The following is an 11,617-nucleotide window of genomic DNA, read 5'->3' on the forward strand; positions in this document are numbered from 1 at the left end:
CCGCCTGTGTAAGATAAGATAAGATAACCACAATCGTTTACCATTGTGCAAGATAACCGCCAGGTATCCAGGAACCGACAGAAACAGGACAGACAACCCCATATAAGGACATATGAGTAAGGGATTAACTATGAGACAAAGGAGAAAGACTTCTTACTTCGGCCTCAAAGAGACAGACAGCGACCCCCTAACAACAACCGAAACATGGGCAGAGTATCTCCACTACTTCACGAACACGGAAATAAAGGTGTATAAAAAGGGACTGTTTGAACTGCTCAGGACGGCAGTTGGTGGAGCGCAGACTCCCCTGCCGTCCAGCGCTGTATTTGCTCATATTCTACTTGCTATAATTAATAAAATTTTAATTGGATTATGATCCCTTGTGGTCGCAATTTATGACAATTTTGGTGCCGTGACTCGGATAAGGAACGGTGGGCTTCTGTCCTCCGGGGAGGCGCCCCGCGGCAATCCGCGGCCCCGTGACCGACAGCCTACCTCAACCTTACCGACGAACCTAAATTCTAGAATAGTGAGCAAAGGAGAGACCGGTAAAATCCCATAAAAATTCTGTGCACGGGAGTCCGGACGAAGACGCAGGACGCGTAAGTATATTGCGAATTTGTTCGCGGGTTTGCCGTTCGGGCGGGATTGGGTTTCCTGGATTATAACAAATGAGAGGTTCGATATACTGAACCAAGCAAGTGTGGACTCTTAAGTACTGCGTTTCCCATCTCCCGCGAGGGACTGGGCCAGGAACAAGGGGAGCGAGTGAGTGTGTGTGTGTGGATAATCCAGAAGATGGGGGCGAAGGGCAGCAAGCCTTCGACTCCCATGGGAAGGGTACCCACTGTACCTAGGAATACCCCTCTGGCATATATCTTAGACAATTGGAGATATTTCCCTGCAACCCTAAGGAAAGATAAGCAGAAAATGATAGAATATTGTACTAAGATATGGGGAGGGAAGAAGATTTCTAAAAATGTCTTTTGGCCAGTCTATGGGTCAGAAGAGGATTGGGTAAAACAGCAATTAAACCTCTGGGTTAATAATAAAAAAACCCTTAACCCGGAGGAAAGTCAGTATGCGGAAGTGTGGCTAGAAAGACCGGGAGCTAGACTTTACCCACTGAATGAAATAAAAACTAAACAAAAGAAAAAGAAGGAGGAGTTAGACGAAACCCTTCTAACCCCCCCCCCCCCTTACATTCCTCCTCCTGCTCCCGCAGCCCCTCCAGAGGTCCCCAGAGCGCCCACTCCCCCACCAGAGTCGGAACAAGGGTCCCCCCCCTCCTCCTAAACGCGTGACTAGAAGTCAAAAAGGGGCAGCTCAGATGTATCCTCTGAGGGAAATGCCCATGGGGGGACCTCAACCTGTGATTGGATATATTTCTGTACCCCTAAGCTCGGTTGATCTACGAGATTTTAAAAGAACCGAGATGGGAAACTTAATTGAGGACCCACTCGGAGTGGCAGAAAGATTAGATCAATTTTTGGGACCAAACCTTTATACTTGGGATGAGATGCAATCTATCCTTGGTCAATTATTTACTACCGAGGAAAGAGATATGATTAGACGAGCAGGAATGAGACTGTGGGATGCTCAGCATGCCCAGGGACCCCAAGCAGATATTAAATGGCCACTCCAAAGACCTAATTGGGATAATCAGGATCCGGTGCATAGAACTCATATGCAGGACCTGAGAACTATAGTAATTCAGGGGATTAGAGAAGCAGTACCCCGTGGCCAGAATATCAATAAAGCATTTAATGAAATGCAAAAGAAAGATGAGAGCCCTACTGAGTGGCTAGAACGACTGAGGAAAGCCCTTCAGCTATACTCTGGGGTAAATCCAGACGACCCTTTAGGGCAAGCGCTCCTCAAAACTCAGTTTGTGGCAAAATCATGGGAAGATATCAGAAAGAAAATTGAAAAGTTAGAAGACTGGCAGGACAAAGGGTTAGATGAGTTGTTGAGAGAGACTCAGAGGGTGTATGTACGTAGAGATGAGGAAAGCCAATTGGACTGGAAAGTAAAGAAGCAGGAGTTGAATGCTATTGTTGTGAGAAGAGAGGACACTTGAAGCAGAGTTGTGGAAGGAAACAGTAGGATGAACAAATGTTTGGAGGTGAATGGGGGAGTCAGGGGCTCTGCTTATTGGGGACTGGAACATCTACGGAGCCCCGAGTGGAATTGAAGTTGAGTCCCCAACGGGAGGGAGTGCAGTGTTTGGTGGATGCAGGGGCCGAAGGATCCACCGTTCAAGGGCTGCCCTCCGGCTACACCCTTGCTGGGAACACCGTGAATATTATAGGTGCAAAAAGGAAACCTCTTGAGGCCCTTGGTGATTTACTCTGGCTCCCTGGGGCGGAATACGGTTTGTTAAGAAGGGGTTTGGTTTTGAAACTGAACTTGAGCGTTTAAGGTCAGGGAGCGGAGTCCGGCTCCGTGCGGTCGCGGTGGAGCCGGCGCTGCAGTGGCAGCGGACAACGTCCTTTGTTACAGCAGCAGAGGCAGCCCCCCCCCCCTCCCCCCCCGCCCCGGCAACGGCCGCCGCCTCTCCTCGCGCCGCGGGGCTGTAATGAAAGTCAACTCTGTCAACAGCCAAAGAGAGTGGGGCTTTCTGTGCGACTGCTGTATCGCTATCGATAACAACAATTCAAATGGACTGTGCTACCACAAAGGTTCACAGTCACCAAATCTATTTGGACAAACTTTAGAGAAAATTTTACAAGAATTCATTTCTACCCAGAGAAGTCAAGTTATTACATTATGTGGATGATCTATTAATAACAAGAGAAACTAAAAAAAAAGGAACCAAAAAAAAAAAAAAAACACCGACTATGAAATTGTAAAACCCCCACAAACTAAAAAGAAAATTCGACAAATATTGGGATTACTAAGATATTGTAAACCATGACTTAAAAACTACAGTGAAAAGGTGAAATTAACTAATAACCAACTTAAATGGTCTACAAAAGATGATTAAAAATTACAGAAAATAAAAAGGGCATTAATACAGACACCTGTATTAAGCCTCACAAAAAAAAAAAAAAAAAAAAAAAAAAAAAAAGACTCAGAGAAAATAATTTGTCAAATAGAGAGACCCAGAAAACAGCCCTGAGGACTCAGATCACCAAAAGTAACATAGTAATCTTCTTTATGTTCCTATATAATAGTTCTAAGAGTAAAATATGTTACTCTGCTGTAAAACTTCTGTGACAAGGAATTGTGTTTTACCTCTGAATATTTAAAGTTGCCAATAAACTATTCCTGTTAGCAGGTTAATAAGAATATAAACACTACACAGTCCTGTGTTAATACCTAATTGTGTTTATAGGCAAAATTCAAAGACTTTACTAAACTATCTGAAAAGTAATACTAATTTCAAGTTGTTAAAAATGTCTAACTTTTAAACTAGTTACTTGCTTCTTACTTGATTTGAAAAAGGACTGTAAGCGATTAAGGTAAAAACCAATTCATATGACTGTTATAGGTTGTCTCACAGGTATTTATAACAGCATCTTTTTCCAAATACTTTGATAGTTGTTGTAATACATATTTTAAAAATATTTCATTAAATTTATTAACTTAAGACAAATGAAAATTTATATATACACAAAACTACTTAACTTGTCAATAATGAATGTGAAACAGTGTGTATTAAAGAGTTACTTATGGAAATATCGAGGTAATCGACTCAGAGGAACACACTTTGTGTCGAAAATTGTTAAAAATCTAACAGAAAGCTTGGATATTAAGTGAGAATACCATACGCCATGGCACCCACAAAGTTCGGGAAAAGTTGAAAGAATAAACGGAGAAATCAAAGGTATTTTGACTAAATTAATGATAGAAACCAAATTATCATGGATTAAGTGCCCACCTATGACACTATTAATTCTAAGAACCAGACCCCGAACAGATTTAAGAATATCAGCATTTAAAATGGTGTATGGGATGCCCTATAGAATTGAAAGTCCACAAACAAATGTTTTGATTCAAGATTGTGTAATTAATGAATATGTTTCACAATTAGCAGAACATCATAACAAGCTTTGGGAACATGGACTGATTGTGCAACGACCTCCGTTGGACTTAAAAATTCACAATTTTAAACCTGGGGACTGGATATTGGTTAAAACGTGGAAAGAAGAAACCCTAAAACCCAATTGGGAGGGACCTTATCTTGTTTTGCTTACAACAGAAACAGCTGTCCGGACTGCTAAACGTGGATGGACTCATGCCAGTCGCATTAAAGGCCCAGTGACAAGACCCCACTGGAAAGTAATCAGTACTCCAGGTGACACCAAGATAACCTTGAAAAGATAACGTAATGATAGAGACTTTATTTGATTATTTTGCTGCATTACCTTTTAGTATAAAGTGTATATTGCTGTTTATATTTGCTATAATTACTTCTTCTTTTATCTATTATACATGGAAGCATACAAAGTGTACTAAAAGAAATTGCTAAATTTATGCAAACCACACAATATTAAATACAGAAAATGTACTAATGTAAATAATATTCTAGATATACAAATTAGGTGTAATAATTTGAACTGCAATTGTTATCCATTTGCTTGTTTCAGGTGTAAGGTATGCCAGAATAAATGGTGGACACACTGTGAATATGGATACCCTCCAATAGGAGTTTGCACACAGTGTTGGAAAATCCAATGAACTCTCACTGAATGAAAACTAAAACAGTTAGAGTCTAAACAAGAAATTATTTGAGAATCCCATGAATGGTGGGAAATTTTTACCAAAAGAATAAACCTTCAATATTATTGTTACCATTCCAACGAACCAATCCCCTTTGTAGCTAAAATCTTGGCTATAAAATACAGAAGGGGAATACTAACTGTGTCTTGCTTTGCCCCATTAGTTAAAGCTGCAAAGTGGGAAGCCTATATAAACAGGCAGAAAGCCCGAAACAGCTGTTCTCCTGAAGAATTCCCTTGCTGCCGAGAAGATGGTATACCCCGTGGCTCGAAGCAACCGAGTCGACGGGCGAGGCAGAGGAGGAACAAACTGTGGAGAAAAGAACCAAAACAATGGGACGCAAAAGCAACAATGGTCGAACTTCCCCAGGACTGGTAAAAATAAACTTAAATTGATAAAATTGACAGACACCCTTTTTCCTGGTATACCATTAGCTTGGTTATTAATAATAACCCAAGCAAATGGAAACCCTCATGAACCTATGGCCTGGAAATTATATAATTTACCAGAATCAAAATTAATTCAAACTCAGATTGGTCCAGGAAAGTGGAACTTCTCCGTGCATCTATATTCCCTGATACCTATAGAAGGGGGCCCCCAAGATGCAGCAATGCTTCAAGTCCAGTGCAAGGCATTTTATATATGTCCAGCAAGTAACCCTGGCAAAAGTTATTGTAATTATCCAGGTGATATTTACTGTGGCTATTGGGGTTGTGAAACTATTGCTTCAAGTTGAAAAACGCAGGGAGATAAATATATAGATGTAACTTGAGGACCCCCAGGCTACACTCCCTCAACACATGATTTTAGTGAAGACCCTATAAAACCCTGTGTCGAAGTGTCCTGTAAAAGAATTGAAATCACCATAAAAAAACCCCAAGATGACACATGGTTAATTGGCCGTATCTGGGGAATTAGATATTGGGAACACGGAACGGATAGGGGAAGTTATTTTAGAATAGTTAAAGAAAAACTTCCTCATGATCCTTTGTCAATAGGACCAAATCTGGTCCTGAATCCACCCACTTCTTCTGAAGAAAAAGTTGCCCCCGTAATTGTTGTAATCCCTTCTCCAGACTCTCTTTCAAAAACAACTAATGATACTGTGACTGAATTCTCCTTATCCAGGGATCTAGAGTTGTCAGAATCCAAAGACCCCTTATGGAATCTAATGCAAGCCTCTTATCGTGCCCTTAATGAAAGCAAACCAAATTTAACTAAGGAATGCTGGTTATGTTATAATGTTAGACCACCATATTTTGAGACAATTGGAAAACTAGGTAAGATTCAATGGTCTAATGGTTCAAACCCACGAGAATGTCCATGGAATGACCAGAAGAATCATACACAAAGAATTACTATTCAATTAGTAACGGGTCAAGGAAAATGTATAGAAACAGTGCCCGAAAAGTATCAGCCTTTGTGCAACCGAACAATCACTAACACCGATATAGAAAAACACAAAAATCAAAATGACAAATAGGCTATCCCGACACCGGGAGCTAAATGGGTTTGTTCAGACATCGGAGTAACGCCTTGCCTATCCCTAAACGTGTTTAATCAATCTCAGTTTTGCGTACAGGTGATCTATCACACCTCTGAGGAGGTGCTACGCCACTTTGAAGGAGACCTGAATAGACAAAAACGAGAACCAATTACAGTGATAACCCTAGCTACACTGCTGATAGCAGGCGAAGTTGAAATAGGTACAGGCATAGCCTCCCTAGTAAAAGGTCAGGAATTACAAAGTTTGCAAATGGCTGTAGATGAGGATTTAACAAAAATAGAACAATCTATCCAGAATTTAGCCACTTCAGTAAAGTCTTTATCAGAAGTAGTGCTGCAAAATAGAAGAGGATTAAACCTATTGTTCTTAAAAGAAGGAGGGTTATATATAACTCTCAATGAAGAATATTGTTCTTTTGCTGACCGTACGGGAGTAGTCCAGAACACTATGTCTGAACTCCGGAAAAGATTAGATCAACGTAAAAAGAATCGTGAAGCGGGCAGGTCATAGTATAAAAACTGGTTTAATGTTTCACCTTGGCTAACCACTTTGTTGTCTGTTTTAGCAGGACCGCTTACTATGTTAATTCTAGGACTTATATTTGGGCCTTGTATATTAAGCTATATTTTACATTTTATTAAAAAACGGTTTGACATAACTAAATTGCTTATTTTTAACTACGAGGTCTGAGGTAAAAGATAAAAGTGTATCTATTAATGAAGATGAAAGTTGTTGTGAATGCGTTATACCACGTGAAAACTATGCCTATTGTAATTGTGAAGTATTACCTTGTCAGTGTTATGATAAATGTTGGGATTGTGGAAAAAGATTTGCTTACAGTGCCCAAAATGAAAGAAGCGTCTAATAAACAATAATAGGATAAAAAGAAAAAGGGGGGATTGTGAGAAACTATGGACTAGGGTATTGTTATTAGGATTTATGTAAAGGTCAGGAAATCGCTCATGCAAACAGCTACCAGACACCGCCTGTGTAAGATAAGGTAAGATAACCACAATCGTTTACCATTGTGCAAGATAACCGCCAGGTATCCAGGAACCGACAGAAACAGGACAGACAACCCCATATAAGGACATATGAGTAAGGGATTAACTATGAGACAAAGGAGAAAGACTTCTTACTTCGGCCTCAAAGAGACAGACAGCGACCCCCTAACAACAACCGGAACATGCGCAGAGTATCTCCACTACTTCACGAACACGGAAATAAAGGTGTATAAAAAGGGACTGTTTGAACTGCTCAGGACGGCAGTTGGTGGAGCGCAGACTCCCCTGCCGTCCAGCGCTGTATTTGCTCATATTCTACTTGCTATAATTAATAAAATTTTAATTGGATTATGATCCCTTGTGGTCGCAATTTATGACATCCATCCTTGGAGATATTCAGAACATGATGAGACGGAGTCCTGGGCAACCTGCTGTAGCTGACGCTGCTTTGAGCAAGGGGGTTGGACGAGATGATCTCCAGAGGCCCCCTCCAGCCTCAGCATTTCTGTGATTCTGTAGTGGGAACAGCGAAGCTGAATTATCACCCTGTGAGTAAAATCCTAGCATCTGATCTGCATTGCGGATCTGTTGTCTGCATTGCAGATTTTTGTTGCATTGTCTGCACGCATCTGCTGGGTGGAACCCCCTCCAACATCAGTATGAAGTAGAGGTCTGCAGTGCAGATTGACAGCTGGGATTTTTCTCTGGAGCATTTCCCCATCTGTGTTTGAGACAAACCAGGATAACATTTTAACTTTTTTCCTCTGTAAACGGAGTGTTTTGTGAGTTGAGTGTTCCATAGAGAAGTTTATTAAAAGGCAAGCTTCATCTCCCAGTCCTCGAAAAAAAGTGGCACTGAGTTCACAGCTCAGATGCTAGGAAAGAGGAAACTCATGTGACAAGATACTAATACAGGTCTGCAAATGTAATTTAATTTTGTCTGAACAAGTTTCCTCTAAGAAGGGAGGGGAGGTGCAAATGACAGAGACAACTTCCATAGAGAAGCAGTGAAAACTTTTTTATCAGTTCATTGTGAGTTGGGTAATGGTCTTAGTGAGATTATCTGTAGCCTTAGCAAGCATTAGTTCATTTCCAGGGTCAGCCAAATGCTTTGATCTGTTTTGAATCGAAGCCTGGTCGCAGAGGTTGCTGCTTGTTGCTTCTGCAGAAGCATTTCTGGGGGTCCTGCTGAGCTTTCTCTAGGTCTTAAAAAATGCTGCTTAAATATTGATCTTTGCAGAGATACTAGACTAAGGTGGCATCTATTTTTAACCAGTACTCTCTACTAATGTTGATGTCAACAGAGAACTTGGCCTAAAATACTACATGAGAAATTTTCCAGTGTATTTCCTCCAGCCCTGAGATAAGACAAAGTGATAGGAAAGCAAATAAGCCTGTTCTCTTATTAATCTTTCAATTGCTGAATTTCTGTGTCTGTTGATGTGCAAAATGTGATTATACTTTTCCTTTGTCTTGTCAAAGGTGAAGTCATCTTAATGACACTCCTCTGTCCACAGACACTTTCTTGCAAACTACCTGTTAAATACTTTCAGTAGCTGGCTTCTAAAATTCTCTGGTTTGGTTTGGTTTTGTTGGCCCAGGCATGGCCTCAGATGTGAGACCAGATTCTCTGCCAGTTTTATCCTTGCAGTTTTATCCGAGTACCTGCCTTTAGCAGGGCTGTACCAGTATATGCCTAAGGCAACTAAGATGTCACAAGCTGAATGGCATTAGCTAATGGAGTGCAATTCAGATGGAGAGCAAGGTAATCAATCAACCAGTTCTCTGTTCTCTTCTGAGAGCCTTCATACTTCTGTGGGAATTTCAAGGACTCTGGTGATAGAAACAAAGCACCAAAAGCTAACTTGACTCAAAATTTCAGATGGGTAGCATGAACAGCGACCATCTGTGGTTTGTTTTTTTGTTTCTGAACAGGAGATCTTTTCTGGAGAGGAGGTGAAAGAAACAGGTTTGCTATGTGACCACATTGAGCTAAACACTGGCTTTGTTGAACTCCGAGACAAAATGCTGGCTTTTGAGGGCCAAGTATGTGCAATTTTTAGAGTAAGTCCCCATGGCTGTAGCTCTGGCTAGACAACTGCACCCATGTTCATGCTGTTTGACATCCCCAGTACAGAAAGGCTGAGTGCTGCGAGGGATCCTTGCTATTCCACAGCACCTGACTACGGTCTGCCTAGTCTTGGAGAGCATTTGTGCCATACTTGACTTCTCTGTAACCATGCGGACCCCAGGGCCACCTCACTGTTACCTTTGTCAGTGGCTCTGCCCCGTGTCCTCCTTGGCTGTTCTCTGGTGACCACGGAGGAATTATTTTTCAGTGGGATGTTACTAGCAGGACAGGAAAGGCAGGAGGGGTTCAGCTGTTTTGTGAGGGACAGCCAGAGCTGCAGGTAGAGAGCTGAGGTGACCTGCGGTGACCTCCTCATGGTCATGGATAACCAGCTGGTTCACATGCAGGGGTCTAGCTCCTGTGCCAGTTTTATGTTGTTGCATTGTGAGATTTTGTGTGATATTTTTAAAAATTGTTTTTGGGTTTGGTTTTTTTGTGATTCTTACTGAACCAAGGCCTGTCACCTCAGGCTGTTTCTGGCAGAGTGACACCAGCATCCCTTGGCAGGACTGGATTGGCAGGACTGGGCTGTGGGCTAAATGAGCTGGCAGAAAGTCTGGAGTAGTGCCAGGTCTGGGATGAGCTGCCCAGTCCAGGAGGAGAGGGTTGTGGTCATCATCCTCTGTCTGCACCAAACTCACATTACCCTGTGGCCTTCCTTGCTCGGCACCCGCCTGTTCAATGTCAGCATTGGAGCGTGCAGGTGTGTGAAACTACAGCCCTCTGGCTTGTCCTCGACTCAGCGATGAAACTAACAGTCGCTTTCTGACAGAAGGCCATCCTTGGCTGGGCTGGGCTTGTCCACGGGTTCCCTGTTGTGTAGCATCTACTGGAGGATAGTGTCCATTTGTGTGGCACTTAGCATTTTCCTGGGATGACTGCCATAAGCATTCCATTTATGCTAGTGTCACTGATCAAGTCTGCGTGTTTTAGGGCTTTTGTCTGTCCCGAACTTGTAAGCAGTCAAGACCCAGGTGTTAGTTTAGTCTTGTGAAGCCCAGTGGCAGTTACCTGACCAGCAACCTCCTTGCTTGGTGCCCGTGTTGAGATGACGTCATGACTGGTTACGGTGAGGCATCGTGGCATCTAGTTTTCTGGGTCACACTGGCTATAGCATCGTGCTGACCTGGCCATGTAACTACAGTGTTTTGGGCTATGCCTCTTCTCCAGGTGTACATTGACTAGTGGTGCTTCAGGTGGCTTGCGTCCAGAAGATGCATCCAAACTACATGAGAGTGCCAACTGGAAAGTGCATCAAAAGCCTTCCAGCGTTACTGGAAGCGTTTTTCAAAGCGTTACTGCTTGTTGAACAAAGGCTGGTGCCTTGCTGCAGCCTAGGCAGTGTGGACATATGGCCAACTTAGCCTGCAAAGCGGCTTTGAGAAGATCGTCTCAATAGAAGCAATGGAGAGTTGAGAGAGGATCGCTGAGTTCATTTTATACCTGTTTCCTGAAATTTCTTCTTCTCAGCTTTATTCTTCTTGGTCATATATTCTTAAAATGAAACTCTTCTTTACAGGGAAAAAACCAAACTTCTGGCTCTGTAGTTTCCAGGCAGCATGGATTATAAAATGAAATAACCCAACAGTATATTTAGAAGCATGCAAGTAAATGTCTCGTAGCTAAACTTAATGTAAAGGTACAGCTAATTGGAAGTAGTATGTTAACACAGAGAATAATGGTACTTATTTCCCATTTCACAAGGTAGAAGACAGACTTCAGTTAAATGAAATTGCAATGAAAATCATTATTATTTTGTTGTATTTCTGAGGAAGAAAGTAAACCTTGGAAATTTCTCAGGTGATTTTGGAACTTTCTTCTCTTGTGGGTGTTCTTTCAACTTTAAAACATTTTCATCAGAATTTTTTGATGCCTGTAAAAATAGTAATAACGTAGGAGACTAGCAATATTAGATAAACAATTGCCAGTTAAATCAATCTCACTGTTAAAACACAATATGAAAATGTACACTGCAAAGCAGCATGAAAAAAATGCATAGAAAAATGGCAATGCATGATGTTCAGAATCATGTGCTTTGTGGTTTTTACATGCTTGTTTAGTGGTTTGTCCTAGTCCTTACCAAACAGTCGTGTAAGGAACCAGCTTTGCCAAGGACCTTCCTTGCAACACTCTCCTTGGGATACCTAGTTTGTGACAGCAAAAATGGGAATGCCGTGGAAAGGAAAATGAGGAATGAGAGGAGATGGATGGTTTTCTGTGTGTGTGCATGTGGTAGGTAGGGAGAGCCCT

The 11,617-nt window shown here is 41.8% G+C and overlaps 1 long non-coding RNA gene across 1 annotated transcript; it reads left to right on the forward strand.

Annotated features, from left to right (window-relative positions):
- The first annotated feature begins 234 nt into the window (after positions 1 to 234).
- LOC126037529 (uncharacterized) lies at positions 235 to 5,339 on the forward strand. Its single transcript, XR_007505734.1, has 3 exons — positions 235 to 602; positions 4,205 to 4,300; positions 4,593 to 5,339. It is a non-coding gene; the product is annotated as an uncharacterized LOC126037529 (long non-coding RNA).
- The last annotated feature ends 6,278 nt before the right edge of the window (positions 5,340 to 11,617 follow it).

The sequence above is a fragment of the Accipiter gentilis genome, unplaced genomic scaffold, assembly GCF_929443795.1.
Source record: "Accipiter gentilis unplaced genomic scaffold, bAccGen1.1, whole genome shotgun sequence".
Classification (NCBI taxonomy): Eukaryota; Metazoa; Chordata; class Aves; order Accipitriformes; family Accipitridae; genus Astur; species Astur gentilis.